The sequence below is a fragment of the Hylobates moloch genome, unplaced genomic scaffold (assembly GCF_009828535.3).
Source record: "Hylobates moloch isolate HMO894 unplaced genomic scaffold, HMol_V3 SCAFFOLD_16, whole genome shotgun sequence".
In the NCBI taxonomy this organism is placed as follows: domain Eukaryota; kingdom Metazoa; phylum Chordata; class Mammalia; order Primates; family Hylobatidae; genus Hylobates; species Hylobates moloch.
In genome coordinates, this window is record NW_026652291.1 from 73315540 (window position 1) to 73340826 (window position 25287).

The following is a 25287-nucleotide window of genomic DNA, read 5'->3' on the forward strand; positions in this document are numbered from 1 at the left end:
ATCCCCAAAGCCATCCCCCAAAATGACTGGCCTTCTTAGTTTTCTTTGGTTTTGAGATGACCAAGGGTTGACCTCCACTCTGAGATTGGAATAGATTGGACATGGCTCCAGGCCTTTTCTGCATTTAGATCCATCTTCCTGGGAGCAGGATAAATGGAAGCCTATTCCTGTCACATTATTCTAGCAGATGGGATTTCATCCAGATAGTGTTTTTTTTCCTAAGCAAGGGAAAAAATTCCTACTTTTTTTCATACCATAGGTGCAATTTACACTAAATTGGAAAAGAACAGGGATGCCTCAGCCTTTTATTTTTAAAAAGTTTTAATTGAAAAATAACAATTATCATATATATTTATTGCATGCAACTGGTTGTTTTGAAGTATGTATACATTGTGAAATGGCTAAATTGAGCTAAATTAACATATGCATTACCTCAAATACTTTTCATTTGCGTGGTGAGAGCACTTAAAATCTACTCTCAGCGATGTTCAAGAATACAATACATTGTTAGTAACTATAGTCATCATGTTGTATAATAGATCTCTTGAACTTATTATTCCTAACTGAAATTTGTATGCTTTGACTAACATCAAAGAGAGATGTTGGGCAGATAGTGTTCAGCCTTATTTTAGACATCTTGAAATGACTGAAAACAATAGAAGCTATGTGGGTAGAAAACTGACTTTCAACTTTCCCTAATCCTAAGAATTGTAGACAAAGTCTAATGAATTAATAGAGACCCAAGTCATTCCAGGCGAGGAACACATGGGAAATTGCCAGTGGATAGTTGGATTCTCTCATTACAGAAACCTAAATCTGAGATAGTCATTGAAATGTCTAATCACCAATCTGATTTTTTTTTTAAAATAAGAAGACTTTAAAACAGTTCTACAAAATCTATATGAGGTTGTGTGCACAGAGTTTATTGTAGGGATGCCATCAGTAATAGTACCTATAAGGGAGTGAGGGAGGCAGGATGGGGCAGAAGGAGAAGTTGAACTATAATTCAGTCACAACAGAGGCTTTATCTGATCCCTTCGGAGGCTCTGAACCTGATGCGACCCTTCAGAGCTTTCCAAAATTGAAATAAGGGGGTGCTTACCACTCGATAGACCAATCATTGGATATGAGCTGCCAAAGAAAGTGGGTATAACCTTGTGTAAGGCAGCTCCCTTAGGCGGAAGGCAAATCCTGGGGAGGGACTCAAATCCTGGGGAAGATGCCCTGGGGCAATCTTCCCCAGGCAGTTCTCCTGGTAGCTGTGAGAGTAAGCTGGTAGCTTGGTCCTCACTGGGGACCTTGGCAGTGTGCAACAGCATCCACTCCATAATCAAATGCCAAAATGAATACCAAACAAAGGCATCCTGGTTTTGAAAGTAGCATGCAGTTAGCCCAGAAAATACAGTAGTATGAAATTCGATGGAGTAATTCCCTGGCTAAATACGTTAGTAAAATTCTTGAAGCCATAATTATCTGTGTATGATTACCTTCTGACTGAAATTGCCAGTTCAGTAAGCAAAAGGAGGCTGATTAAAAGTCATGTCTATTCTAAAACCCTCAAAGGTGGGGCCTCTCAGGAACAATTCAAAAGGATCATTCTTACTACAGATTCTTCCATATTTTTTTCCAGTTCTGTGTATTCCATGGGCAGGTGGTCACTACCTGCAGCTGATAATTACAGGTTTTCTGTATGCTGCATTATGAAAGGAACCTGTTTATGCTGCCAGGGCTGACAGGGAAGCATGCAGCATATGTTTGACCCTGTAAAAGTGGGGGAGACTCTTCTTTTGTTATGGGCCATAGAGTTTTCAAGGCTGCTATCCATGGCAAATGTTCACCATGTTCAAGGGCTAAGGGCCAAGCACAAGACCTTTTAAGAGCTTGTCAGCAGAAATTCCTTTCACTGAAAGCCTTGGCTGTCCCACACAATCGGCTAGTAATCAGAGCTACATTGTGCACCCTCTTTCTAAGAAGGCAAAAGTTCTATAGCTTCCACCACTGAAAATATTTAATATTGCACCTTTAATTTTCAATAATAATAACAACAATAATAGATAAAATGCTACCATGGACTTCATAGATACAAATGGAGGTTTTGATCTTCAGTGAAACATTTGCTCTTCTACAATGGAGCAAAGCAACCATTTTGACAATAGCTAAGAAAATTACACAGAAGTTCTGGGCAGGAACGTTGTGAAAATGCCACTGAGGCTGGGCGCGGTGCTCACGCCTGTAATCCCAGCACTTTGGGAGGCCGAGGCAGGTGGATCACGAGGTCAGGAGTTCAAGACCAGCCTGGCCAACATGGTGAAACCCCGTCTCTACTAAAAACTATAAAATTAGCCGGGCGTGATGGCAGGTGCCTGTAATCCCAGCTACTTGGGAGGCTGAGGCAGGAGAATCGCTTGAACCTAGGCGGCAGAGGTTGCAGTGAGCCAAGATCGCACCACTGCACTCCAGCCTGGGTGACAGAGTGAGACTCCATCTCGAAAAAAAACAAAAGAAAAGAAAAGAAAAAGAAAGTGTCATTGAAGCTATAAGAACAATTAAAGAACTGGTCCCAACCTGGGTAGTTATGTCTTCCCCTCTCACTCCACTCCCAATTCACATCCACTGATAGCCATCAAACTGACATTTATTTATTATGTGTACTGAACAATATTGCATTACTGTGTTACTATGATTAGAGTGTTTTATTCAGTATTAATAATCAGATCATTTATCATAAGATGCTAAATTAGGTCACAAATTGATAATAGGGAAAAGTGGAGTGAGTGTTTTCTACTGTGACAGCAATAATTTTGTTCTTTCTGATTTCTAAAATGATTACTTGAAAATATGAGAATGTGCTGAAAAATCACATATTATTTATTCAATCATATGAATATTGGGGGGTTTAAGACAAAATTGTGAAATTTTAGACTTCTAGGTTACCCTTGAGATTACTAGGTACAAGTCCATCTTTTACAAATGAGGAAAGAGGCTTTGAATTGCCCAGGTTTCTATTCTCAGGACAATGATCCAGGCCTCTAGTTCCCTGGCAGTCTTATTTCCACAGGAAGAAACATTTGCTCTGGTTATTAATATTGTATGTACATGTTAGTGGAACATTTTCATTGGCTAAAAAAAAAAACAAAAAAGGAAGGCTTAGATGCCTTTTGACTAGACCAGGTTCAGAGAAAAGTCAGACAGTGTGAATCTCAGATTGATTTGACCCTTAGGCACACCTGATTACTACCTTGACTCAGTGAAGCTCATTGACATGTGACTCCCAGCATACAGGCCAGAAATTTCAGCATTTCTGGCTTTCACATGCCAGTGCCCAGAATCCTTGTGGACCTTAGAGGGTGATTATGGCAGCAGCACCTAGTGAGACTTCTAAAACTTCTAATAGGTACCAATGTATGTGGAGATTCCTGTGTCTCATTTTATTTAGATTCCCACATAATGGTAAGCATTCATTCTGCCATGGCTTGGGTGGTTTCTTCTACCAAGAATCTATCATTCTGCTATCACTGTGTTCTGCTGAGGCTAACCCTACAGATCCGGCTCTGTATACTCCAATGTCTAGAATGGTGAAAAAGACAGCCAGAAAGGTCAGGATGCAAGTAACTTGTATGAAAAAGCTCCCATCTTTAGTGTATAGCCTTGAAAGTGGTACAGAGACCTTCAAAACAAAGCACTAACCTTGAGAGCATATTTCTTACTTTTTATTTCACAGGACTTTTCCATAACTGCTAAGTTCCCAGTTCTCTGTATGTCTTGAAAAGTCCAGTTTGGGAGGTGAAGGTGAGCATGAGATTCAGGCATTTCCTCTAGAATGATACACAATTCAACCTAACTAATCCACCTTCTCTGCAATACCAGATGATAGTACATGCTGATTTGTAAGCAATGTGCATATTTCTTTAAATGAGGGAGTTGCCGATTTGTGTTGCCAGAGACAGATGACAAAATCTAACAGCTGATGGCTGGTGCAGTACCAGTTGAATTTGTGCTAAGTCTGCAAATACTGACTTAATGTGCCAGTATCTTCTGAGAGGCTGCAGTTTCTCACAAATATCCCTTCCTTTCCCTTTCCTTCTTGCTTGTTCCAGGGTCTCTATCATGAAAAAGAGGGATCCCTGAGACAGCCTTCTGACTTGCCAGTGTGAACTACAGCCCAGAACATTTCAGCCATCCTGAGCTTCACATGAAGTTGGGATCTTGGCATTAGGGTGTGTAGTAGGTTCCTAGTACTGCTGTAATAAAGTACCACAAATGCAGTGGCTTAAACAACAGAAATCACTTGTCTCACCATTCTGGAAGCTAGAAGTCCAAAATCAAAGTGTTGGCAGGATTGATTCCTTCTGAGGAGCTGTAAGGGAGAAACTCTTTCATGCCCCTCTCCTAGCTTCTGGTGGTTTCTTGGTAATCTTTGTCATTCTTGGCCTGTAGATACATCACCCCAATCTCTGCCTTCATCTTCACATGGCATTCTCCCTGTATGTGTGTCTGTTTCTGGGTCCAAATTCCCCCTTTTTTAATGATACAGCCAATTGGATTAGGCCCAATGCTAATCACCTCATTTGAACTTGATTATATGCAAAGCCCTTATATCCATATAAGGTCACATTCACAGATTGGGAGCTAGGACATTAACATCTTTCGGGGGGGACATAATTCAGCCCATAACAGGGCTTCTAACATAGGTCCAAGGAAAATGATATAAGCCATTGGATTGTGCAGATCCAGCCTTAATCTCCCACTTTCGTGCCCTGCCAGGTGTTTCTTCTTTCTCTACCCCCACCCAGCCATCCCACGGATGGGCTTTCCCAAATGAAGCCTCTTATTGGCTTAGGCTAGAGGGGAGCTTCCCTCTGTCTACTGAGGCCTTGGGCCTGTTGCCCAGATTCTAGGCCTGGATTCTGGCTCTGCTAATATCCAGCCTCTGCCTATGCTGCTGACGTGTAGTGGTGTGGATGAATTGTCTCTTCTCCTGGCCTTTTTCATCTAAACTTATACATGACATGATATAACCTAGGAGCTAAGAACATGGACTCTGAAGCCAGCATCTCGGCTCAGAAACTTCCTAGATGTGTGACCTTGGACAAGTTCCTTAAGCTGTTTGTCCTGCTTCCTCATCTGTAAACCCACCACCTCAAAGATCTGTTAGGATGATAAAATGAAATAATTCATGTAAAGCAGTTTGAACAGTGCCTGGCACATAATAAGCACTCTCTAAAGTTAGCTGATATTATTATTAGCTTTTCCCTGACCCAGTGAATTAACACTGGTCCTTGGAAGGACAGGCCAGGTAAGGAGGACAGGGGAAGTGGGATGAGCAATGAAGAAGACGAGCCCCGTTAGGGCAGGCATCTAGAGTGAGGTTTAGAGGAGGCCAGGCCTTAGCAATGAAGGAGTAGAGAGGGCAGCAGGGCTCAGGGCCCTTCTGCACAGTGGACTCCCAGAGGTAGCTAAGCAAAGAATCTGGGGAAACTCCCCAGGACTTCTTGTCTGCTTCCTCACTGCAAACAGAATGACCTCAAAGTGTGGGCAAGCTTGGGCCTCAGCAGATACACATGGAGGTAGATCAGTAGCACAGGTATGTGTGTGTATGTGCATGTGTGTGTGTGTGTAGAAGTCAGCAGGAAGTTCTTCGTCCCATTACCCTATTACCTAAAGTACTGTCCTGTATTCTGTACTTACAGTTTAAGAAGACTTTGGGGACCATCCTCACCCTTTGAGCTTTCCCTTCACTCTCCTCAGTGTGAAACCCATGTCTTTCCTTCAGAACAGCTACCACCCTGGGCTGCTGCTGCCAACAGAGGTGCTCTGCTTGCAAAATCCTCTGTTTGGTTGTCACTGTTTGGTTATTACTCTCTGCAAAGGAACAGCTCAACAAATGACTTTAAACTATTCACTTTTCAAATATTAGGTTAAGGCTATCTGAAGTTTGATCAAGATATGGTGGATAAGAAATCACTGCCCCTCCTAAAAATTTAGGTTATGATTCAAGTGCTCTTTTAAGAGGCATTTCAGAATGTTGACTGTATGCATTATCCCAGTGCCCAGCAACCGTGGCATAGCTACATTTAGGCAGTCTTTTGTGATGAGACATGTATATGGGTGAAGCATTTGATCTTTCAAAAAAGCACCAAACTTCCCCTGACCCCGCTATTCCCTTAAGGTACCACCCTACCTCTCACTTTCCGTCTACTCCCCAAATTGTCAACTAGTCCATACTTGCTGTTTCCACTGCCTCCCCAGTCACAATCACACTGGACTGTATAATTCTTTACTCTGCATTCTCATCACCCAGGTATAATTGCTCTTTGGAGGTGGTCTTTACCTGTCTCATCACCAAATCCAGTGGCTACACAATAATCTTTAGGCTTCCTAACTACTCTGTACCTTTAAAAATCCTCTTGTCCCAAGGCTTCAGTGACCCCAAGCCACCCTAGGCTTCCTGTCTTCCTGGCAGTTCCTTCCCTGGATCCTTCTTTAGCTATTCTTCCTTCTTCCTCCTAAATGCAGGTACATCCAAAGGGTGTGTCCTCATGACATTGTTCCCTCTCCTTCTACCATCTTCCTAACTATGTTTAGTTTACTGGATATGGAAGCCCTCCCCCAACAGTGGGCTATTGGAAACACAGACTATCCAAAGCCAGATATGTTTAGCCATGAGACTTTGCAGAATCTCCTACCAGGAAACGAGAGTAGGCATTGGCCCAAATACCAAAGCAGAAGAATCCAGCATAACAGTGCAGCCCTGGGGCACCATGGTGGATGCAGCTTAGGACAGGGGATGGGCACCAAGGGGTTTGACCATAGAATAAAGGAGAGGTCCAAAGCCGTAGGTCAGCTAGTGTGCTTGAAGAAGCTTATTTCTAATGCTCATACATAGTAGGTTTAACAGTGTTCCCCAATCTCTTCACAGGGGTTAGGTATCCCTCTTGTACTTCTCCATCATGTCCTTTATCACACTGGATGCAGGGTATTGTATATTTGCTAGTCTATATCCACTTCTAGACTGTAAGATCTGGAGGGCAAAGACCATATATATCTTTATCACCATTATATTTCCAACACCTAGACTAGTGCTTGTCCCAGAGAGGGTGCTAAATAAATTTTTGTTGGAAGAGTGAGTGAACAGGATTTTTAAATTTGGAAATTAAGTTAGTGGGAAGCATGAGAAAGAAAACATATGTAAACCAAGATGAAATGTGTACAAAGTGCATACCATACAGTCATGTATTATTGCTAGAGGTAGACTGCAAATTTCACTCTAAACTGCCTACCAGTCAAAGCAAAGAAAAAAAATCGGTGATAAAATTTATAGTGACTGTAGGATTTTAAAAGATAAGTTGCTCCCGACGAAGTATAAGCATCACTGTGTTGACTTAAGAGAAATGTCTCTGTGGATCCCAACAGAGTGTTACCGGCTGGGCCACAGACAATGTCTAACAGGCCATCTTTATAATAGTGAATGCTATAGGGCTGTTTTTTACAATGTCCTTCAATATAGGCTAATCACATACTACAAATTTAAAGTAATTCTATGAGAAGGGAGACCACAGTAAAGTAACCAAGTGCCCAGAATGCTGATGACCTGGCATAAAATTTAGAATATCCAGTAGTACAAGGTGTGTCCTGAAGCACGTGAGTATTTTCTTTGTTTCTCTTTTTTTTTTTTTTTTTTTTTGAGACACAGTCTTGCTCTGTCACCCAGGCTGGAGTGCAGTGGTGTGATCCCAGCTCACTGCAACCTCTACCTCCCAGGTTCAAGCAATTCTCCTGCCTCAGCCTCCTTAGTAGCTGGGATTATAGGCGTGTGCCACCATGCCCAGCTAATTTTTGTATTTTTAGTAGATACAGGGTTTCACCATGTTGGCCAGGCTGGTTTTGAACTCCTGACCTCAAGTGATCCACCCACCTCAGCTTCCCAAACTGTTGGGATTACAGGCATGAGCCAACACGCCCGGCTACACATGCATATTTCTCATAATATTATCTAAGAGCTCTGTGATCAAGTACATTGGAGAAATACTGCCTACTCAAATTCTTATTTCTTGGATATTTACATGTACATTGACATATAATAATGTTTAAAGAAGTTCTTCAGTAAAGAAACTTTGTCTAATCTAGAGTGTTACCAAAACAATTTGATCATTTTATCATATACTACCTGTTTACATTTCAGGGAAATTTAAGGATGACACTTTGGGAAACAATCTTCTAGGGAAATTATGGACTGCATGTCTACAGGCAACCCTGTGTGAATGTTGTTTCTCACAATTAAGTTCTTGATAAGAATCTATCCACAGAGTGTTCCAAGTGACAATCACTTGGCGAGAACTTGGAGTGCAGATAATCTGTGCTGTTATTTACAAATAACAGTTTGACAGTTAACTGAATGGCAGGCCATCTGAGGAAATTAACAGCTTCTATTCAATCTTTGTGTCCATATCCTTCCCAGGGAGATCCCAAGGGAAGCTGGGATTATGTTAGAAAACAGTCATGACTCCATTCTACTTAAACCCAGTAAAACCATCTGAATCAACTTAGTAGAGAACAATCTGAAAATCTAAGCTAGTCTAAACTGCAGTAATAGTATTCTTCCCAAGAACTTCCAAGTGCTTCTAGAAGTGGTGAAGAACACACTGCTGTTGTTATTGAAAATAACATCTATTGATTATCTTAATCAATGACTATTCTTTATGGGTTTATGTGCCAATAATTTAGGCTGCTCAGTTTTCTCCATTGAAACTTAAGATTTAAATCACTAGATCATAAAAAAATCATACAATGCATTGCCCCTTCTATCTGGGCAGGCATTGTTCAGATGAACAACAGTGGGAAAATATAATTTCTATGACAAGAGGGAGGAGAAACAAGTTTATGTCCTGGTATATTCCTTCCTTCTAACTAGCTGACGACTTCCCTCTGTAATAGGTCAGAAAACTGTCAGCTAAATGAGGAACCAGAGAAACACACAGTCCAGATCATCTGAGCTCTTAAGAAAGAGGAGAAATATCTAACCTTCATTTTTTTTCTATTACCAATCTCCTTGAAACTTCTAAAATATTTTCTACTCTAACTTACTAGGCTTCATAGAATCAACAAAGGTAAAGCATCATATAAAATTGTCAGATAAGTGAGCTAAAAACATTTTACATTTCACTCTAGAGTTCGTTATATTTTTGGCAGGAAATTTATCTTCCTAATTATGTTTTACTTATGTTGAAATTAATTTTAATTGGTATTTCCTGTGAACACACTCAGTAGAAAGCAGGAAAGCCTGCCTAAGATTAAAAATTGGCCTTGGATAATCCAAAATCCACACTCACTCTGAGCGATCTCATCTATGCCCACAATTTCACCTATTTCTGATGCCCTGAGGACTTCCACATCAACATCGCTCCTCCATTGTCTCTCCTGAGCTATGCAGTGCATTTGAACAGACTCTCGGGCAACTTCACCTGTATGTTGACATATGCAATGTGAATTCATCATCTTTCTGGCCATTTCTTACCTCTGTTCCTCTCTCCCTATAATCCCAGCCTCAGTGATTAGATCTGCCTTCCACCCAACTGCCCAAGTCAAAATCTAGAAGCTGCTCTAGACTCCTTATTCCTACTCACCACCTTTCTTGGGACTAAAATCCAAATCCCTTAGCATGACATTGAAAGGCCTTCACAATCTAGCCCCACGTTTCCCAGTGAAAGCCCTATTGGCAATTAGGGCGCAACAGTTCTTCTGTTTGCAGGATTGCCCTTCTCATTTCTAGTCCCACCCACTAAATGCCAGCAACACTCTCCATTCACCATCATAAGTGGAAAACAAATAAACAAATTTAAAAAGATCATCTACATTTCCTAATGCTACTTGTAAGGTAATACAGCCTCTAGAATCACAAGTCTAACTTCGCCTACCTTTCCAGCCCTGTCTCCCCCTACAATTCCTCCATAGACTTGACATTCCAGCCACACTGAATGGTTTGCACTTTCTGTGTGTGCTGTGCTGTCTCAAGCCAAGCCTCTGTGCTTTTGCACATGCTGTTTTCTCTGTCCCTCCTGTCAGCCCTCTCCTTACTGAGTGTGATGGCTAATTTTATGTGTCAACTGGAGTGAGCTAAGGGATGCCCAGATAGCGGTAAATCATTCTTTCTGGGTGTATCTGTGAGGCTGTCTCTGGAAGATGTTAGTCTCTGAGTAGAGAGTAGGCGGAGTAAAGAAGATCCACCCTCACCAATGGGGGTGGGCATAATCCAATCTGTTGAGAGCCGAAACAGAACAAAAAGGTGAAGGAGGGGCACATTCTGTTTCTCTTCTTGAGTTGGGACATACGTCTTTTTCTGCTAATGGATGTCAGAGCTCCTCATTCCCAGGCCTTTGGACTCTGAAACTTACATCAGCAGCACCCCCTCCTCTCAATTCTCAGAACTTTAATCTTGGACTGGGTGTTACACCATCAGCTCCCCTGGTTAAGATTTGGTCCGAATGACACCACCAACTTTCCTGGTTCTCTAGCTGGCAGATGGCAGATGGTGGGACCTCTTGGCCTTCATAATCATGTGAGCCAATTCCCATAATAAACTGGTTTTGTTTCTCTGGAGAATCCTGACTAATACATTGGGCCAACGAAAAGTCTATACTCAAGATTCAATTCAAAATCTTTTGTCCCGGAAAGTCCCCTGCCCACCCTCTACCACAGTAACCTCTTGTCCCTGTAAACTGTAGCTCGCCTTTGGACTGACCTAGACAGACGAAGCTTCAAAATACCTGCCATAGGCCGGGTGCGGTGGCACACACCTGTAATCCCAGCACTTTGGGAGGCCAAGACATGGGAGATCACTTGAGGTCAGGAGTTCGAGACCAGCCTGGCCAACATGGCGAAACTCCATCTCTACTAAAATTACAAAAATTAGCCAGGTGTGTTGGCTCATGCCTGTAATCCCAGCTACTCAGGAAGTTGAGGCAGGAGAGTCACTTGAACCCAGGAGGCAGAGGCTGCAGTGAGCCAAGATCATGCCGCTGCCCTCCACACTCCAGCCTGGGCGACAGAGAGAGACTTCATCTCAAAAAACAAAAACAAACAACAAAATACCTGCCATGCCCACATCCCACTTTGGGAGAAACTGCCCTCTCTGTAGCCCTGCTCTAGGTAGATCAGCCCTTTGTAAATACTGTGATAGCCTCACAGCTGATGGACCAGGAGTGGTACCTGAAGCAAGGGTGGCCCACCCATAGGCCAGTGCCCTATGATGTGCCCTAGCCTGAAAAGATGAACTGGGCCCATCAGATTCTCTTTCTCTTTCTCTTTCTCTTGGGAATTTCTAGGAAGAAACACAAATAGTATGAGGCAATTGTTGCTATCACTGAGGAAAGGGCCCTAACTCAAGAGTCTATGTGGGCCATTAGAGTGATGGGGAGACCAGCAGTGTCACACAGGTAGCATGTGGACTGGACTCCTCTCCTCTATTGCCTCACCAGTCCATGGAAACACTGCCAGTAGTATTGGGGGACCCCAAGGAGAAGGACAGAAAGAAAGCCGGACGCCAGGAGAACTGAGCAGCAGAGAGTGAGCCCTATGCATAGACAAAACACTTGTCCCTGATCTGCCTCCAAAGAGCCTCCCAAACCCAAATGTGACAGGGCATTATTGCACTGTACTGACCCACAGTGAAAAAAATAGGCTGAAGGGGAAAGCTGTTTCCTAGTTCTGCTTCCACCAATTTCAAACCCCATGGCCTCAGGCAAGTGTTCTGGAGCACCTTTTCTGATCTGTAAAATGGAGGTTCTAGTTTCTTCTCTGCCTTAAGTCCTGTTCAGTGATTAATTAACTGTATGACCTTGGACAAGTCATTTGGCCTCTATGAGGCCAGTTCCTGCAATTTTAAAATAAAATCAGTAAATTTCACTTTACAAAGGGGTGCAGTAATCAACATAGATAATGTATATAGAAAGTGTCTTGTAAACTGATGGTTACTGTATGTAAGGTTATTATTACTATGACTTCTTTTTCCAAGCATTGCAAAAATCGTAGAAGACATTTTTGTTGGTATCTATAGTTATAAATATGTATATATAGCATATTGATTAGATTATTCTAAAATCTTACTCAAGTCTACTGATTTGATGTTACTTAAATCTTAAACCAGTTACAGCTCTTCTAGAATTTGTCCAGCAGTTCTCCTGGATTTTACAGGAAAACCCCACACACCAAAAAACAAACAAAAAAAACAAAAAAACCCACCTTAAACCTACTTTTACACTATTCTGTAACTGAAGAATTATCATTTCAGTTGAGCAATCTCAAACAAGGGATTGCTATACTTCTCAAAACCATTTATCACTTGCTTTTTATTGCAACACTTTGAAAACCTTCTGCAGGCTATAAATTAGTGCTGTTTTTTCTGCTTACTACCTACTGTTTCATTTTTACTATTAATAGTAGCTTTAAACCCTTAAAATAGCTGTGGAACAATTTTTCTGAAACTGCTTATTATATGATTTCCATTAGTAACAATTGATTTTTTTCCAATCCTTTTGGACACCTAGAACTCTGAGAGTCCCTGAAGCCTGGGGACTCTTGACCTTTCTCTTTCCCACCATCAAATCAATTATCAAGACCTGTTTTGCCTGTTTAAAAAATATCCCTAAATGAGCGCACACCACTATTAACCTAGGCCCAGACCACCAGTACCTCTCACTTGAATGCTTACAGTGGTTCCCTGACTGGTCTCCCTACACTCAGTCTCTCATGAAGGTGCTCTGGATATGTCAGTGAGTAACACAGGCAAGGTATGAATTTCCAGTGCCATGGAGCTTTTATATACTAGTGAGAGAAAGACAAAAAGGGGTTCCTCAAGAAAACCCCAACTTGCAAATTGCCGAGTGCTATATAGGAAATAAGCAAAGTGCTGAAATAGAGAATATGGGGAGAGGGCATTGTAATTATCAGGTGGTCAGGGAGGGCCTCTCTAAGGAGGTGACTTTCAAGGTAAGATTACAAGAGTAAGAATGAGTCAACCAAGAGAGGAGTATGAGCACTGCAGGCAGATGCAAAGGACCCAGGAGGAAAGGCATGTCTCTGTGACTCTAAGAGAAGCCCCGTGTAGCCAACTTATTCTCTATGGCAATGAGCAGGGTCAGCGCCCCTCCACCCTCCAGCACAGACAACAAATGTGTGGAAATGAGAGGAAGCATCCCATCTGATGGATGAATGCCTTTTCTACAATATAAATGTGATTAGGTACTTAAAGAGCTTCATGATTTCCCATAACCCTTAAATGTTCAAGCAATTTAATTTGTAAGAACCTTCACGCTCAGGTCCCTACCACTTTCCCACCCTTATCCATACCCATTTTCCTTGTCACCCTGCAATGATCACATTTTGGTTCCTTGAATGTACCATGCTTTTCTGTGTTCAGTACTTGCCTCCTCTGTCTCACTGACTGAACATGATTCCCCTTCCCTTCGTTGATGGATCCTTTCTCACTTCACCTTTGAAGCCTCAGCTTAAACGTCACTTCTTCCGACAATGCCTCTCATAGCACTGTGTGTCTAATTCCAGTCGTGCATTAACTTCAGATCTCTGGGAAGGAAGTTCATGGTGTCTTATTATGACTGCCTCTGGTGTGGTTAGCATTATATTCATCAACTATTCTTTGGCCGAGGATCCCAAACTGCTCTATGACCAACTCATTGTTTTTAAAACCCTTTTAGAATGCATAGATGAAGTACACTGTACCTTGTCATTACAATATTCAGAATGGCGTCTCTATCTAGGCTCTGATCCAAGATGGTTACAGATGTACCAGAAGAACACCCTGCTTAAGTCAACCCAGGGACAGAGTATGGCTAGAATAGCTTAAAATTAGCAAAGTCTGTTCGGAGGTTGCAAGCAGTGGAAGGAAGAGAAATTAATCCAGGTTTCTAAGATCACATTCCCAAGCTAAATGCAGAAAAAAAATATTCTAACATTCACTTCTGAGAGCAACCTTTTACAGATAGAATCCAAAGGCCAGGAAGGTGGATTTTAGCGCTTAAACTCTTGCTACAGTGAAGTAATGCTTCATATTAATTTTCTTCCACTATAATTTATATGCAACTAGCCCTCTTCTAAAGCAACTGGTTATCAGAAATATGACAGCATGTTTATATGCCCACATCTTTTTTTTTAACCCACTTGGCTTTAGATTGCTTGAGACTAAACCTTGAAATAATATAGAATGTTTATAGTTCTGAGCAGAAATGCCATAAAGTAATGCAAATTAAATCATTTATTAGTCAATCAGTACCTCATGCCTAACAGTTTCCTATATAGCATATGCAGAAAAGACAAATGAGAGTATGGTGATATGTAGCTGCCTTAGGGGACTCACATGATCTGAGAAGCCTGCCTCCCATCACTCTGGTAGGAAGCCACTTCCATGTTAAATTCCAGAGGTGGCTTATAAAAGATTTTCCTACTGAAATGTCAAACTTCCTACACTGGTTCTAAAGCCATCAATCGTATGAACCCTACTTATTTTATGTATATCTGACTTGTTATAAGAAAGACTTTAAGATGATATGCGTGTATGTGTGCAACAAGATCTCTTGTTGCACAAAAAGTAAAACAAATAAGGAAGAAGAGGCAGAGATAACGAAGGGTAGAAAAGTAGGATGAAGCTGGGAATGAGGTGTCATGTTATTTCCATGTCTTAAGTTTCACAACTATTTGGCAGATTAATTTATTTATATATATATATATATATATATGTATGTATATATATATATATATATATGTAATGAGATTTGTTATTATTTCCACATTATATATACCCTTAAAAAAAAACAGAAAGAAAACCAAAAAACCCTCTTTTTAGAATTTATCACTGGGTGCAGTGGCTCACACCTGTAATCCCAGCACTTTGGGAGACCAAGGTGGGTGGATCATTTGAGGTCCAGAGTTTGAGACCAGCTTGGCCACCATGGTGAAACCTTGTCTCTACTAAACATACAAAAATTAGCCAGGTGTGGTGGTGCCCACCTGTAATCCCAGCTACACAGGAGGCTCAGGCAGGATAATCACTTGAACCTGGGAGGCAGAGGTTTCAGTGAGCCAGGATCGCAGCACTGCACTCCAGCCTGGGGCACAGAACAAGACTCTATCTCAAAACAAACAAACAAACAAACCAATAGAATTTATCCACATCTTTTTCTCGAATTTCGTTTGTAAGCACCTAAAAGTAGACTCTCACTGATTCTACTATCAGCATTTGGTTCATCTAGAGCAACTTTTTTTCCACATTCCTCTCTATATAATAATATGGTCAGTGAATGTAATATTGGTAATATTTTGATAGTACTCTCAATCACCTGAATGACATTCCCTGTTAAGGGGAAAATAAATGAGACACTATTAGTCAGATAGTTTGTTTCTCCAAACAAAACCCCAAAGCTCCCTATTTGTGACAGGTGGACATCAACCCTAGGCAGAACAGACAACTTCAGTGCTGCCTACAGTGTGGCATCATGTGCTCTATTTCCCAACAAGCAGAAGCTCAAAATTGTGGACAGGTTTAAAGGAACCGTAATGGCAATTTCCTAGAAAGCCACTAGGTGGAAGGGATTTTTATTATGTCTTCTTTCACAAAGACTTTTGTTCTCTCAACCAAAGCCATCCCCTCCAGTGTACAAGAGTTTTAAATTAAGTATTTGTTCTGATTTTTTGGTCACTGCATTTTCCAGATACATTTATTTTTTTCTATTACAAAGAGATTTGTTCTTTGTAAGGAGCATGTCAGCACTTTCTCACCAGTTACCCTGAAAGAGGAAATGTACTTGAAATGAGAAGCAGTAATTATTGAGATCTGTCTGCTTCTCACATGCTAGGGCTGTGTTCAGGATGCTCTGTTGGCTAAAGAACAGCAGTCAGGTTGCATGTGACCCAGGAAGGTGGAGTCCTCATGGCCATGGAAACAGGTGCTTCTAGAAGCAATGGAAAATTGCTTGATGATATTAAGAGTGTGTTTGATAACACTGCCTGATGTGAATAGTATTAAATAGCAATATGAGGACAAAACAAAAGGAAATGATGAAAACATTTACACTTTAACTATAGGAAAGAAGAAAAGAAAGATGTTGTTCCTCCTTCGTATCCCATCCCCTGTCAATATCAAGACCCATGAGGCAAGCATGTAGGCCTTAGGGTAACAGTCTTGGATTGCAGGATTTGGTTCAATGAGCTAAGGAGGCCTTCAGAGATTCCATGGTTCACTTGCGGGTGTTTAATCCTAGCCTAGGGAAGTCTTTTCTAACTGACTCAAAATACAGGCATTTTCCCCAAGTTCTGCTCTATATCCTTACTTTCACATTAATTGTGGTCAACCTACACATTTGAAAAACGTGATGAGCAAGTCTGTTCCAAGATGGCCAAACAGGAACAGCTCCAGTCTGCAGCTCCCAGCATGATCCACACAGAAGACAGGTGATTTCTGCATTTCCAACTGAGGTACCTGGTTCATCTCATTGGATCTGGTTGGACAGTGGGTGCAGCCCATGGAGGGCGAGCCGAAGCAGGGTGGGCCATTGCCTCACCTGGGAAGCACAAGGGGTAAGGGGATTTCCCTTCCCTAGCAAAGGGAAGCCATGACAGACTGTACCTAGAAAAACAGGACACTTCTGCCCAAATATTGTGCTTTTCCCACAGTCTTAGCAGCCGGCAGACCAGGAGATTCTCTCCTGTGACAGGCTTGGCAGGTCCTACACCCACAGAGCCTTGCTCACTGCTAGCACAGCAGTTTGAGATCAGCCTGTGAGGCTGCAGCCTGGTGAGGGGAGGGGTGTCCGCCATTGCTGAGGCTTGAGTAGCTAAACAAAGTGGCCAGGAAGCTCAAACTGGGCAGAGCATACCGCAGCTCAGCAAGGCCTATTGCCTCTGTAGACTCCAACTCTGTGGGCAGGGCATAGCTGAACAAAAAGCAGCAGAAACTTCTGCAGACTTAAACCTCCCTGTCTGACAACTCTGAAGAGAGTAGTGGTTCCCCCAGCACAGCATTTGAGCTCTGAGAACAGACAGCCTCCCTCCTCAAGTGGATCCCTGACCCCCGTGTAGCCTAACTGGGAGACACCTCCCAGTAGGGGCCAACAGATACCTCATACAGGCAGGTGTCCTCTGGGACAAAGCTTTCAGAAGAAGGATGAGGCAGCAATATTTGCAGTTCTGCAATATTTGCTGTTCTGCAGCCTCCACTGGTGATACCCAGGCAAACAGGATCTGGAGTAGACCTCCAGGAAACTCCAATAGACCTGCAGCTGAGGGACCTGACTGTTAAAAGGAAAACTAACAAACAGAAAGGAATAGCATCAACATCAACAAAAAGGACATCCACACCAAAACCCCATCTGTAGGTCACCAACATCAAAGACCAAAGGTAGATAAAACCACAAAGATGGGGAGAAACCAGATCAGAAAAGCTGAAAATTCTAAAAACCAGAGCACCTCTTCTCCTCCAAAGGATTGCAGTTCCTCACTAGCAATGAAACAAAGCTGGACAGAGAATGACTTTGAGGGGTTGACAGGAGTATGTTTCAGAAGGTTGGTAATTACAAACTTCTCAGAGCTAAAGGAGGATGTTCAAACCCATCAAAAGGAAGCTAAAAACCTTGAAAAAATATTAGACGAGTGGCTAACTAGAATAAACAGTATAGAGAAGACCTTAAATGACCTGATGGAGCTGAAAACCATGGCACAAGAACTATGTGATGCATGCACAAGCTTCAGTAGCCGATTTGATTAAGTGGAAGAAAGGGTATCAGTGATTGAAGATCAAATTAATAAAATAAAGCGAGTAGAGTAGTTCAGAGAAAAAAGAGTAAAAAGAAACGACCAAAGCCTCCAAGAAATACAGAACTATGTGAAGACACCAAATCTACATTTGATTGGTGTACCTGAAAGTGATGGGGAGAATGAAACCAAGTTGGAAAACACTCTTCAGGATATTATCCAGGAGAACTTCCCCAACCTAGCAAGGCAGGCCAACATTCAAATTCAGGAAATACAGAGAACACCACAAAGATACTCCTCAAGAAGAGCAACCCCAAGGCACATAATTGTCAGATTCACCAAGGTTGAAATGAAGGAAAAAATCTTAAGGGCAGCCAGAGAGAAAGGTTGGTTTATCCACAAAGGGAAGCCCATCAGACTAACAGCAGATTTCTCAGCAGAAACCCTACAAGCCAGAAGAGAGTGGGGGCCAATATTCAACATTGTTAAAGAGAAGAGTTTTCAACCCAGAATTTCATATCCAGCCAAACTAAGCTTCATAAGTGAAGGAGAAATAAAATCCATTACAGACAAGCAAATGCTGAGAGAATTTGTCACCACCAGGCCTGCCTTACAAGAGCTCCTGAAGGAAGCACTAAACATGGAAAGGAACAACTGGTACCAGTCAGTGCAAAAACATGCCAAATTGTAAAGACCATCGATGCTATGAAGAAACTGCATCAATTAACGGGCAAAATAACCAGCTAACATCATAATGACAGGATCAAATTCACACATAACAATATTAACCTTAAATGTAAATGGGCTAAATGCTCCAATTAAAAGACACAGACTGGCAAATTTGATAAAGAGCCAAGACCCATCAGTGTACTGTATTCAGGAGACCCATCTCACATGCAGAGACACACATAGGCTCAAAATAAAGGGATGGAGGAAGATCTACCAAGCAAATGGAAAGGAAAAAAAGGCAGGTGTTGGGTGGAGCCAAGATGGCTGAATAGAACAGCTCCAGTCTACAGCTCCCAGAGTGAGCGACACAGAAGACGAATGCTTTCTGCATTTCCAACTGAGGTACCGGGTGCATCTCACTGGGATTGTTGGACAGTGGGTGCAGGACAGTGGGTGCAGTGCACTGAGCATGAGCCGAAGCAGGGAAAGGCATCACCTCACCTGGGAAACACAAGGGGTTGGGGAATTCCCTTTCCTAGCCAAGGAAAGGGGTGACAGACGGCACCTGGAAAATCAGGTCACTCCCACAATAATACTGCGCTTTTCCGACGGTCTTAGCAAACGGCACACCAGGAGATTATATCCCGTGCCTGGTTTAGAGGGTCCTACGCCCACAGAGCCTCGCTCATTGCTAGCACAGCAGTCTGAGATCGAACTGCAAGGCAGCAGCAAGGCTGGGGTGGGGGCGCCCGCCGTTGCTGAGGCTTCAGTAGGTAAACAAAGCGGCAGGGAAGCTCAAACTGGGTGAAGCCCACCTCAGCTCAAGGAGGCCTGCCTGCCTCTATAGACTCCACCTCTAGGGGCAGGGCATAGCCAAACAACAGACAGCAGAATCCTCTGCAGACTTAAATGTCCCTGTCTGACAGCTTTGAAGAGAGTAGTGGTTCTCCCAGCACACAGCTTGAGATCTGAGAACGGACAGACTGCCTCCTCAAGCGGGTCCCTGACCCCTGAGTAGCCTAACTGGGAGGCACCCCCCAGTAGGGGCAGACTGACAGCTCACACGACCAGGTACTCCTCTGAGACAAAACTTCCAGAGGAACAATCAGGCAGCAACATTTGCTGTTCACCAATATCTGCTCTTCTGCAGCCTCTGCTGCTGATACCCAGGCAAACAGCATCTGGAGTGGACCTCCAGCAAACTCCAACAGACCTGCAGCTGAGGGTCCTGTCTGGTAGAAGGAAAACTAACAAACAGAAAGGACATCCACACCAAAACCCCATCTGTACGTCGCCATCATCAAAATCCAAAGGTAGATAAAACCACAAAGATGGGGAAAAAGCAGAGCAGAAAAACTGAAAAATCTAAAAATCAGAGTGCCTCTCCTTCTCCAAAGGAACACAGCTCCTCACCAGCAACGGAACAAAGCTGGACAGAGAATGACTTTGACGAGTTGAGAGAAGAAGGCTTCAGACGATCAAACTACTCTGAGGTAAACGAGGAAGTTCGAACCCATGGCAAAGAAGTTAAAAACCTTCAAAAAAGATTAGACGAATGGCTAACTACAATAACCAATGCAGAAAAGTCCTTAAAGGACCTGATGGAGCTTAAAACCACAGCACAAGAACTACGTGATGAATGCACAAGCCTCAGTAGCCGATTCGATCAACTGGAAGAAAGGGTATCAGTGATGGAAGACCAAATGAATGAAATGAAGCGAGAAGAGAAGTTTAGAGAAAAAGAATAAAAAGAAATGAACAAAGCCTCCAAGAAATATGGGACTATGTGAAAAGACCAAATCTACGTCTGATTGGTGTACCTGAAAGTGACGGGGAGAATGCAACCAAGTTGGAAAACACTCTGCAGGATATTATCCAGGAGAACTTCCCCAATCTAGCAAGGCAGGCCAACATTCAAATTCAGGAAATATGGAGAATACCACAAAGATACTCTTTGAGAAGAGCAACTCCAAGACACATAATTGTCAGATTCACCAAGGTTGAAATGAAGGAAAAATGTTAAGGGCAGCCAGAGAGAAAGGTTGGGTTACCCCCAAAGGGAAGCCCATCAGACTAACAGCAGATCTCTCGGCAGAAACTCTACAAGCCAGAAGAGAGTGGAGGCCAATATTCAACATTCTTAAAGAAAATAATTTTCAACCCAGAATTTCATATTCAGCCAAACTAAGCTTCATAAGTGAAGGAGAAATAAAATACTTTACAGACAAGCAAATGCTGAGAGATTTTGTCACCACCAGGCCGGCCCTAAAAGAGCTCCTGAAGGAAGCACTAAACATGGAAAGGAACAACTGGTACCAGCCACTGCAAAAACATGCCAAATTGTAAAGACCATCAAGGCTAGGAAGAAACTGCATCAACTAACGAGCAAGATAACCAGCTAACATCATAATGACAGGATCAAATTCACACATAACAATATTAACCTTAAATGTAAACGGGCTAAATGCCGAGTTAAAAGACACAGACTGGCAAATTGGATAAAGAGTCAAGACCCATCAGTGTGCTGTATTCAGGAAACCCATCTTACATGCAAAGACACACATAGGCTCAAAATAAAGGGATGCAGGAAATCTACCAAGCAAATGGAAGACAATAAAAAGGCAGGAGTTGCAATCCTAGTCTCTGATAAAACAGACTTTAAACCAACAAAGATCAAAAGAGACAAAGAAGGCCATTACATAATGGTAAAGGCATCAATTCAACAAGAAGAGCTAACTATCCTAAATATATATGCACCCAACACAGGAACACCCAGATTCATAAAGCAAGTCCTTAGAGACCTACAAAGAGACTTAGACTCCCACACAATAATAATGGGAGACTTTAACACCCCACTGTCAACATTAGACAGATCAACAAGACAGAAAGTTAACAAGGATATCCAAGAATTGAACTCAGCTCTCCACCCAGTGGACCCAATAGACATCTACAGAACTCTCCACCCCAAATCAACAGAATATACATTCTTTTCAGCACCACACCGCACCTATTCCAAAATTGACCACATAGTTGGAAGTAAAGCACTCCTCAGCAAATGTAAAACAACAGAAATTATAACAAACTGTCTCTCAGACCACAGTGCAATCAAACTAGAACTCAGGATTAAGAAACTCACTCAAAACCAATCAACTACATGGAAACTGAACAACCTGCTCCTGAATGACTACTGGGTACATAACAAAATAAAGGCAGAAATAAAGATGTTCTTTGAAACCAATGAGAACAAAGACACAACATACCAGAATCTCTGGGACACATTCAAAGCAGTGTGTAGAGGGAAATTTATAGCACTAAATGCCCATAAGAGAAAGCAGGGAAGATCGAAAATTGACACCCTAACATCACAATTAAAAGACCTAGAGAAGCAAGAACAAACACATTTCAAAAGCTATCAGAAGGCAAGAAATAACTAAGATCAGAGCAGAAGTGAAGGAAATAGAGACATAAAAACCCTTCAAAAAAATCAATGAATCCAGGAGCTGGCTTTTTGAAAAGATCAACAAAATTGATAGACTGCTAGCAAAACTAATAAAGAAGAAAAGAGAGAAGAATCAAATAGACACAATAAAAAATGATAAAGGGGATATCACCACCAATCCCACAGAAATACAAACTACCATCAGAGAATACTATAAACACCTCTACGCAAATAAACTAGAAAATCTAGAAGAAATGGATAAATTCCTCGACACATACACCCTCCCAAGACTAAACCAGGAAGAAGTTGAATCTCTGAATAGACCAATAACAGGCTCTGAAATTGAGGCAATAATTAATAGCCTACCAACTAAAAAAAGTCCAGGACCAGACGGATTCACAGCGAAATTCTACCAGAGGTACAAGGTGGAGCTGGTACCATTCCTTCTGAAACTATTCCAATCAATAGAAAAAGAGGGAATCCTCCCTAACACATTTTATGAGGCCAGCATCATCCTGATACCAAAGCCTGGCAGAGACACAACAAAAAAAGAGAATTTTAGACCAATATCCCTGAAGAACATCGATGAAAAAATCATCAATAAAATACTGGCAAACAAAATCCAGCAGCACATCAAAAAGTTTATCCACCATGATCAAGTGGGCTTCATCCCTGGGATGCAAGGCTGGTTCAACATACACAAATCAATAAACGTAATCCAGCATATAAACAGAACCAACGACAAAAACCACATCATTATCTCAATAGATGCAGAAAAGTCCTTTGACAAAATTCAACAGCCCTTCATGCTAAAAACTCTCAATAAATTAAGTATTAATGGGATGTACCTCACAATAATAAGAGCTATTTATGACAAACCCACAGCCAATATCATACTGAATGGGCAAAAACTGGAAGCATTCCCTTTGAAAACTGGCACAAGACACGGATGCCCTCTCTTACCACTCCTATTCAACATAGTGTTGGAAGTTCTGGCCAGGACAATCAGGCAGGAAAAAGAAATAAAGGGCATTCAATTAGGAAAAGCGGAAGTCAAGTTGTCCCTGTTTGTAGATGACATCATTGTGTATTTAGAAAACCCCATTGTCTCAGTCCAAAATCTCCTTAAGTGATAAGCAACTTCAGCAAAGTCTCAGGATACAAAATCAATGTGCAAAAATCACAGGCATTCTTATACACCAATAGCAGACAAACAGAGAGCCAAATCATGAGTGAACTCCCATTCACAATTGCTTCAAAGAGAATAAAATACCTATGAATCCAACTTACAAGGGATGTGAGGGACCTCTTCAAGGAGAACTACAAACCACTGCTCAGTGAAATTAAAGAGGATACAAACAAATGGAAGAACATTCCATGCTCATGGGTAGGAAGAATCAGTATCGTGAAAATGGTCATACTGCCCAAGGTAATTTATAGATTCAATGCCATCCCCATCAAGCTACCAATGACTTTCTTCACAGAACTGGAAAAAACTACCTTAAAGTTCATATGGAACCAAAAAAGAGCCCGCATTGTGAACTCAATCCTCAGCCAAAAGAACAAAGCTGGAGGCATCACACTACCTGACTTCAAACTATACTACAAGGCTACAGTAACCAAAACAGCATGGTACTGGTACCAAAACAGAGAGATAGACCAATGGAACAGAACAGAGCCCTCAGAAATAATGCCACTTATCTACAACTATCTGATCTTTGACAAACCTGACCAAAACAAGCAATGGGGAAAGGATTCCCTATTTAATAAATGGTGCTGGGAAAACTGGTTAGCCATATGCAGAGAGCTGAAACTGGATCCCTTCCTTACACCTTGTACTAAAATTAATTCAAGATGGATTAAAGATTTAAATGTTAGACCTAAAACCATAAAAACCCTAGAAGAAAACCTAGGCAATACCATTCAGGACATAGGCATGGCCAAGGACTTCATCTCTAAAACACCAAAAGCAATGGCAACAAAAGCCAAAATTGACAAATGGGATCTAATTAAACTAAAGAGCTTCTGCACAGCAAAAGAAACTACCAACAGAGTGAACAGGCAACCTACAGAATGGGAGAAAATTTTTGCAATCTACTCATCTGACAAAGGGCTAATATCTAGAATCTACAATGAACTCAAACAAATTTACAAGAAAAAAACAACCCCATCAACAAGTGGGCAAAGGATATGAACAGACACTTCTCAAAAGAAGACATTTATGCAGCCAAAAGACACTAAAAAAATGCTCATCATCACTGATCGTCAGAGAAATGCAAATCAAAACCACAATGAGATACCATCTCACACCAGTTAGAATGGCAGTCATTAAAAAGTCAGGAAACAACAGGTGCTGGAGAGGATGTGGAGACATAGGAATGCTTTTGCACTGTTGGTGGAAGTGTAAATTAGTTCAACCATTGTGGAAGACAGTGTGGTGATTCCTCAGGGATCTAGAACTAGAAATACCATTTGACCCAGTGATCCCATTACTGGGTATATACCCAAAGAATTATAAATCATGCTACTATAAAGACACATGCACATGTATGTTTATTGTGGCACTATTCACAATAGCAAAGACTTGGAACCAACTCAAATGTCCATCAATGATAGACTGGTTTAAGAAAATGTGGCACATATACACCGTGGAATACTATGCAGCCATAAAAAAGATGAGTTCATGTCCTTTGCAGGGACATGGATGAAGCTGGAAACCATCATTCTCAGCAAACACATGGGCAGAAAACCAAACACCTCATGTTCTCACTCATAGGTGAGAATTGTAAAATGAGAACACTTGGACACAGGGTGGGGAACATTACACACCAGGGCCTGTTGTGGGGTGGGGGACTGGAGGAGGGACAACATTAGGAGAAATACCTAATGTAAATGATTAGTTGATGGGTGCAGCAAACCAACATGGCACACGTATACCTATGTAACAAACCTGCAAGTTGTGCACATGTACCCTAGAACTTAAAGTGTAAGTTAAAAAAAAGAAAAAGGGGATGAGTGGAAGAAGGATGCCAAGGTTGAGAAATGTTCAGATCAAAGATATTTTGCTACCTGTTGAAAGCTACTGATGCTTTTCTTAAAAATCCACAGCCTCTCAGTTTACCTGATTGACTAAATGAGACATGACTGAGGATTAAAAATTCACTGGTGTGAACAGGGTACCCAAGCCAACCAAGACAAGTTTTGGGTTGGGACTTATCAGGATGTCTGCTATGTGAAAAGGTATTGTAAAACCCTTGTTGAATGGAGAAGCTTAAATCCTTTAGCTTCAGATTCAGAAACATGACAAGTCAAATGAGCTTGGACACAAAGTCTGAGGGCCACTTTATTGTAAGCCCCTGGGTATAACAAAAAGCAGTCCCCTTTTCTTTCTCCCTCCAGGTATGGGAAGTACATTTCACTAA

The 25287-nt window shown here is 41.8% G+C and overlaps 1 long non-coding RNA gene and 1 other non-coding gene across 3 annotated transcripts in view; both read left to right on the forward strand.

Moving 5' to 3' along the window:
- The window catches only part of LOC131381516 (uncharacterized), a 130655-nt gene that overhangs the window by 70976 nt on the left and 34392 nt on the right, over nucleotides 1-25287 (forward strand). The gene's annotated exons all lie outside the window — the stretch shown is intronic.
- LOC116456406 (U7 small nuclear RNA) lies at nucleotides 12138-12198 on the forward strand. The gene has a single exon (XR_004244640.1). It is a non-coding gene; the product is annotated as a U7 small nuclear RNA (small nuclear RNA).